The sequence below is a fragment of the Chanos chanos genome, chromosome 13, assembly GCF_902362185.1.
Source record: "Chanos chanos chromosome 13, fChaCha1.1, whole genome shotgun sequence".
In the NCBI taxonomy this organism is placed as follows: domain Eukaryota; kingdom Metazoa; phylum Chordata; class Actinopteri; order Gonorynchiformes; family Chanidae; genus Chanos; species Chanos chanos.
In genome coordinates this window covers 20,600,087-20,608,253 of record NC_044507.1, presented here as the reverse complement: position 1 = coordinate 20,608,253, position 8,167 = coordinate 20,600,087, and positions in this window count along the sequence as shown.

Below are 8,167 nucleotides of genomic sequence, written 5' to 3'. Positions count from 1 at the left end.
AAATGCGCAGTACCCGCAAACGGCTCGCTTCTGCCAAGCATTACAATGACTGAACTAGCGCTCAAGTTTTTTTTATTCACGGAACGCTAACGGAGTTTTTAACACGTTTAGATGTTTCGTACTTTTCCAACAGATTGGTCACTGATATAACGCAAGGTGCTTTAGCTCTGAAATCCCGCTCACGAAAGACATGCTTATCTGAGTGTGATTATCCGCGGCTATCTCGGCTCTCTGTTGCCTGTGATCACTGAAGTCCATTTCGAGTCAGACAGAGTGTGGAGAGCCCTAGAGCCCCTGGCTGAGGGAACCAATTTCCCCCGCGGGCCCTATCTATCCGTGCTGTCTCGCTCAAATCACACGACAGCCCCCAAAAAACCTGCCTCTCCGTCAACAGAGCGTCACGCGGCCGTAATTGTTAGACAGCATTGCAAAGACGTTCTTGTGAAGTAAAGTGCCGTGAACAGGGAGGACCACTTAATCTCTTTCCCATCTCTCTTTTATTTGATTAATCCCCGACACAGCTGTTTGACACACAGTTAGATTGTGTAATGTGCAGCCCTTGCTACTGCAGGGCTGTAATTGAAAAATGATGGGTCAAACCAATTTCTTTCAATCACTGACAGACATGACAGAAGTCTACTTTGGGAGTCTGTTTTTTTTTTAACTCCTCCTCTGCTAAAAGACATGATCTTCACCCCGTGTCATTCATTTCTATGCTTCTCTCTAAACCAGGCTTGCGTTATGAGGGGAGATCAGACACTATAAAATTTAAAGGTAATGTTTTTTTTTTTCTTTCTTTAAGCCTCGTGCTTAAATCCCCCCACATGCATGCATTGCTTTACATACAGTTACGTAACCATCATCATTTCAGTGGATAAGCTGAACGATATGCTATAAAACATATAGCCACAAAATTATTTCAAGAACAAGAAATGCGTATTTACTTTTTAATTTTTTTTCCAGAGCAGTCATCCGACTCAGATTTCTATGAGAGAGCTTTAGTCTGGCTCCGATGTTTTATTTGTCTCTCACGAATGCCTGACTCAATAAACTGAATGGAGATTCAACCCTGACTACTAAATTATACTCTGAATAATTGATTATTCTTTGTAACTGTAATCGCTGTTCTTAGACTACGCTCATAAAATAAGTTCATAAGCATGCCAGTGTTTAAGTTAATGTGCAATTAAGCAGACAACTGCTATCTTCTCCGCAAAACAAATTTGCATTTCTAATATTCCACGGGCATATCTCCAAGCGAAAAACCTCAGCATAATTAAAGTAACGTGGTTGAAATGATATAGCTGGTTAATATTGGATGATATTTCATTTTCAGCATGAAACATTTATGTTTAGTAATGATTCTGTGTAAAACAAACTGCCTCAGAACAGGTTTAGCCTGTGGAAATGCGTCATTGTTTTTTGGGGGGTTTTTTTATCCACTCTGTGTGCATCAGTCAGAGTATCTCCATAAACATCTTTGACATCAGGACAGATCAAAGACCACCAGATGTACATGAAAGGAACATGCCGGAAGACAGGGCCACAGAGTTGTGCTCGTGTGCTTTCATAAACACTTTTAGTAATGGGGCTATGAAACAGGTTTCCTACATCTAGTGGTTTCTCAGAAACATGAGGCAATAATGCTGCGTTATCCCAGGCATCTACCTACAGGACATACTTTGCGGTAGGGGGTGGGGGGTCCTCTTTGACAGCCTCGATTCTTCTGATGCCTTGACAGAAAAATACTTACTGAGAAAGGGAGTGTAGCCTGCCGCTGGAGGGTAAAAAAAATCTCAATTTCCTCTCAGAACCTGCCTTACCGTGGCTGTTATTGTATTATACATGTGAGCCAATGGTACTTGAAGTCAGAAATGTGACTGGAATTCCTTTTTGCTCCTCTACAAAGATATACGTGATAAAAGAGGAAAATGGAGAGAAAAAGGAAACCCCTAAAACGGATGGCTGTGCACCAAAATATTTTTCTGAAGAGCCAAAGAAAGTTGCTTGCCTTTCAAAGGTGGAAGTCACAGTAACTGTTTCAGTAGTGAAACAATCTTGGTTAAATGCCATTTACTCATACTGAGTCTACCACCAGGCCAAATATTTTATCAACTTCAGCTCAGACTTAAAGTGGAGCGTCCCGTTTCTCTTACGTTTGAGTATATAGTCCATCTGTGAGCAGGCCCTCAAAAAAGATGAAATAATAATTGAATTCTATAGAACATCATTCAAAATACATGGAAGTAGTCATGCAATTTCTCATCTATGTCATCTGCGTTTTTTTTTTTTTTTCTTATCATAAGACCCTCACACTGAGATGAGAACACATCTCCCTTTAGATTGTCTCTTCGTGGCAGCTTTAGCAGTTGTAAGACCTCCAATATCCATGGATTAAATTCTCAGACTTGAGGAGCTTGTTAAATCTTCAGTGAAGATGTGCACTTTGATTGAGACCCAGGCTAGACTCAATTAAAGAGTGTCAGCTTCCCCTCTTTATAGATCTGCTTCATCCTATGACCACGTCCTCACCAGTGACCCTGTTACATAAAGATGTCTAGGGAAAGAGGGAAGGAAAAAAGAAAGAAAGAAAGAAAGAAAGAAAGAAAGAAAGAAAGAAAGAAAGAAAGAGAAGCAGTATCATTCTTGCGCTTCCACTGGGCAATATCAGATTGTTTAATGCAAAAGAAACTGTCTCCAGTATCTTTTCTTTGTTAGTGTTGTTGTTGTTGTTGTTGTTGTTGTTGTTTAATGTTCTGCCAATATGGTGAGATAGCAAGAGTGGCATGTTTGCCTAAGAAGGCAGTGTTTTTGCTGGACTGTAAAGTCAGCCAGAGAGGAAGCTGAGGAAACATTTTTATCTCAGCAGATGTTAAGGGCTGAAGAATTTTAAAAGCTACAGCACATTTAAGCTGATTTTCAGCTTCATTAACCTTTGCTACAAGTTTAGGTTATATCTGAGTGTATTTTTAAGATTAAATTCTGTCTGAGGAAAACTATGTATCAAAACAGAAGAAATAAAACAACAGCAAGGACAAGAAAAACCAAACCAGTTCATACTTTCAGTTTTTCATGTCATCTGCTCTCATTAACAGAACAAACATGCCCAGCCTGTCGACCCTAATAGAAACCCTGGTGCATACTGAACTAAAACTGGTAAGCACCAGTAGATGGCGCTAAGTCACGGTTACAGAGCATTATGGAATAAGTTCCAAGACAAATAACAAGTTCAAACCTCATAAATGCACTAATTCACAGCTTTTCTGATGATTGGGAGGTGGAAGAAGACATTTTCCCATTTTTTTAATGCCTCCAACTTGATTTTACTACATAGAGTTTTGATTGGACCCTATAAATGCCAGAGAGATCACTGGAAGGTGGCCCCTGTGGTGGTACTCCCTGAGCTGTCTGGCTGACACAGTGCCAGACCTCACAGACTCAAGGTCAGAATAATGGAGGTGAATTCACTTCTGTAGCCTGGAATTCTAAGCAGCGGGGCCGTATGGACATAGCTGAAAACGTTTCACCTTGACCCCTGCTGTTCCCAGATGATCCTTTCTTAAATCAATAGTGATCTCAGATTAGTAATTCACCACTTTCAGACTGCATGGGTGCTAAACCTGATATAGTGAACAAGACGGTTTATGAACAGTAAAAGCAGAGAAATGAGATCAAAGCCTAGCCTCAGACTTAAAACTTCAGTGCATGTGCACGTGCATGTCTGTGTGTGTGTGTGTGTGTGTGTGTGTCTGTGTTAGTGTGTGTGACATTTGGAAGCCGAGACCATTACCCCTATAGAGTCTATAGATTCGTTTTAATCTATAGACTTTTTGGTCATTTTCTTTTAGATTTCTGTTTGTGTGTGTGTGTGTGTGTGTCTATAGTGTATTTAATATACACTATAGGCAACCAAACTGGACATAATTATGAAAGACATGTGCACGCAAATGGAAGTCCTTAATAAGTAGATGGATATCTAAGTCAGATATACAGATGTAAATTCTGATGATGTTCATTTCAGTCTGAACCGTTAATTAAATGTAAATACATAGCTCAAATTAACACGCAGGCATTACTAAAGAAAAGTCAATCAAAATGCAGTTTCATTTGAATGGAGTTAATCATTTCTTTTGTAAATAAAATGAGGTTTAATATCATTACTCCCACAGTAGAATAAGAAATTACTGCTTCTCACATCTGAATATGGCAAGAGTTTAGAGAACTCAGCCGTTTGCACTGCCTGGGAAACTGTAGAACCAAGGGAAGAAAAGAAAGTGGATGATAAAAGGCACAACACTTATCCGTTCCATCCATTCCAAGATTGGAGTGGGGATATTGTGTTCTTTCTGATAGCTGTATGTGCGTATTGACTGAATTTAGAATGTTAGTCATACGCAATAGCACGCAAGCAAGCAAACAGAGGCATCACAGATTTACAGAGCTATAACAAAAGCCATGATTCTACGGTCCTCAGGTCTCCTTAATGCTCTCGCTGCAGCACTGAGATTCAGTTGTCCAAGTCCAGAGTGATACAGAATGTACTGATGCCCAGCAAAACAACTCAGTGATGCAAACAGTTGCATCAAAATTCTCCCCAAGAGAAAACTGCAAAACGTCAAGTGCTCAAGCGATTAAGTATTTCTGGGGTCGCACCACATACGGTGCCCAGAAGTCTGTTGCTCTAATGTCTTACCTCACAGGGGAAAAAGAAAAGACACCTTCTGGATTATCTTTGTTAGCTAACGTATTGAACAAGATGTCTCTATTGATTTAAGGTATCGCACTCATGTGCCTTTATTCATTTTACCACATTTGGGGGGGGGGGGGGTTGTTTGGTGTGAATTCAGTAGAGAATCCTACAGGTGAACCACATACAATAGTTGACATGAAGATGATTATAGCATATCTTTAGAAACCTACAACAATAATCTTTTCAGTCACCAGTCTTTATTTTAAGGCTCAGAGCTTTAACATTCACATCAAGGACAATGGTCATACAAAGATTAAAATCACATTATTTAACAGAATTGTGTGTTTTCTCATGCAATGTTATCTTGAATCTACATGGCTGACGGCGTAACCACATATTTGCAGTATGAAAAACTTCCAGTAGGGATTACTGTGAAATCAAAGGTCTTTGACCTTTGCTCATTATCCTACAGTGTACATGGGATTCAATCGTGTTTGTTTTTTATGTTTACAAAATCAGTAGATTTAGCACTCATGCGGACGGGATTTACAACGTAGTTACGTAATTCTATCTACTATGTTAATGAGTTTTTACGAGGAGAGATTTTTAAAGCCTAAACAATAACCGCTGGAATACAAGTCTACATGTAGATCTTTCCAGGACTCGATGCTAAATATGGGAACATTAACCTCAATCGTAACTGTTATTTAGCAGGCGAACCATGATCTTATCGTAACAGTTCTTTCAACAGTCACAGCGGATTGCCAACTGTTGTAACGTCACGAACCATGTTTCCCCCTGGTGGTGATTTAACGGTACTACAATCTGTGCTCTCCGCCACAGGTTACAAAATTGGGATTTTAAATTCCATTTTTTAACTGAATCTGACAGACTGCCTTCGTTGTAGTTTGTAATATGATTTTTTTTTCTCAGCATAACACCAACATCACAACACCAAAACACGTTATGCCCTGTTAGTAAAGTCAGTGATAGAAGACTAAAACATTTGCAGATAACACAATGATTCCTGTCGCTGAATCAGTGAATCTGTTCATCCCTAATTGTCTGAGAGTGGGCCCTCTTGTGTACTGTGCACCACCCTCTCTGTGGATAAATAAAGAACTCTTGTTCAATTACACATCTAAGCATGAAATACGTTGTATGTTTGGCCTGAATCTACCACCAGGCTACACGCTGACATGTTTATTTAATCCAAAAGCTCCCTGAACCTTTGGATTTGTTTTTGTGGGAGATGAAACTAACAGGAGAACAGGTATGTGTCGCTAGGCAGCCATATCAGATATGTCATGGATCCCCATCGGTAGCTACGACCGGTTCCCTGCTCCCTCTCTCCTTCCTGTTGTCTTGAAATGTTATCACAGCTGTGTACGCTTGCCTCTTGGCAGCCGTGAGATGGTGATAGCTCGTCTCTGTGTCTCACTGACTCTGCAGACTGCCTGGTAATGACAGTGGCAGTGCTGGCAGGTCTGACTCTACATCCTTCCTTCACAAAACCCTGTCTGACCATGAACCGAGATCCGCAGTAAGAAGGATCAGAGAGAGAGGATTCGCCTTAACGGCTGTTACACCTCTCCTGCCTTTAAGAGCTTCTTATGGCTTTAGGTCCAGTTTAATTCATTTAAGGGTTTCCTTTGATGGGAGAGGGAAAAGAAGGTAGAGTGATGTGGACAGATATTTAGTTACAATTACGTGTGTGTGTGTGTGTGTGTGTGTGTGTCTGTGTGTGTGTGTGTTTAAAAGCGGCATTTAGCAATGAAACCGTGTGTACTGCTGGTAAGAGATGTGAGAGTTTAAATAATAAAGGGGACAATTCAATGCATGCATAGATTATGGAATTTATTTATTTTTAGCTTACACATGACTGCATTTATGAGTCTGGGGAAATTAAGTTCCATTTTTAACTTTGGTGGGATCATGGACTGTATACTGGATAATTGTTTTGCAAAAAAAGTCTTTATGACTTGTAAAACCAACATGAGTCACTGGTCTTCGGGAAAGTGACTTCAAAGAGGTCATTGAGTGGACAGTTATTGCATGACTCACATATTCCTAAACACAAACTGTTTTCATGTCTATAATTAATTATTTTGATGCAATGTAACAATTGAAAACCATCAAAAACATCATGTTTTAAACAGATCACCTTAGGGGAAGTACGATATCTTGGTTGTTATAAAACAATTCGTTTAATTTCCCATAATGTCAAACAGAAACGTTCCAACAGAGATTTCGAATCGTAGCCCAAAACCACAGAAAGAGACCGTTAACTACAGTTAGCATAGTGTATTACCTGTTTCCCAGCAACATGCAGTAATAAAAATGCTAAAAATAGAAGGAGAAGCTCATTAAAAAAAGAAAGAAAAAAAAGACCTCTGAATGCACCACAGCAGTGCGTCCTGTGAGTGCGTGAGGAGACGGTGCCAGCACTGCTGAGAGGGTCTCGGTGCATCGGAACGTTTACGAGGCGGGAGCTTTCTTCTTGATGACTCTCCTGCGAACAGGACCGACAGGTGAGGCGTTGGTGGACCGCTCCGCCTTCAGCTCGTCGATGAAGGTCTCGATCGGCCCAAACTTTTCGGTCAGGTCGCCAAGGTGGGCTTTCAGGGCGTTGAACTCCTTGAACAAGTCATCCAAGGCCTCAGAGAGCGGCTGGATCCTGAAAACGTGCGGTAAAAAAAAGGAGAAGGAGAGATGGAGAGAAAAACAGAGGTCGGCTGTAGCGTGACCACTGGTATGTTACTGTTGGCATGGCTCTCTGAGGGAGAGGGAGCTGATTGGATTCCAAACCATAAAGTGTTCCCCACATGAAAATGATATTTCCCATTTACCATTTGAAATTTGTGTAGGTTTCCAGTTTCTTTTTTTAAACCTTGCATAATAACATAATAACACGTTCTCCTTTGAGCTGAAATGGCATTCCAAGACATGCCGTGAGATAATATTCAAAAAGAAATATTTATTTCTCCATCGTGGCTTCGGCGTCTGCTGAATCAATAAATGTAATGTAGTAATTCTACAGAGAGTGTTTCCCTGATGTTACGATGGGTCATTAAATGTGAATCAGAGTACAGTATGTGGAATCTGTGACTTTTGTACACTGAAGTAATATTCTGCTGAAATACCTGGAGTAGTCAGGCAGGAGGGACTGATGGTCATTTTGTAGGAGGTTCTTAACTTGATTCAGAATGTCAAACCTCCAGTCATCCAGGACCTGAGTGAGGTTGGCAACACCTCGCATGTTCACTTTCTCAGCTATTCATTCCGAAAAGACAGAACATTGCCATTAATTATCGCCGTAACGTTTTTATAGGGTCATGTCATAACACCGCCGTAGTGATGCTCAGGCGGTTTTGCTGATTAAGTTGGCGGATGGAAACCTACAGCCGTCACGATAATTCCATTCTCCTGCGGCAGGGCGTCTCTTTTGGCCCAACACGGCGACCAGTGCCAAAGCAA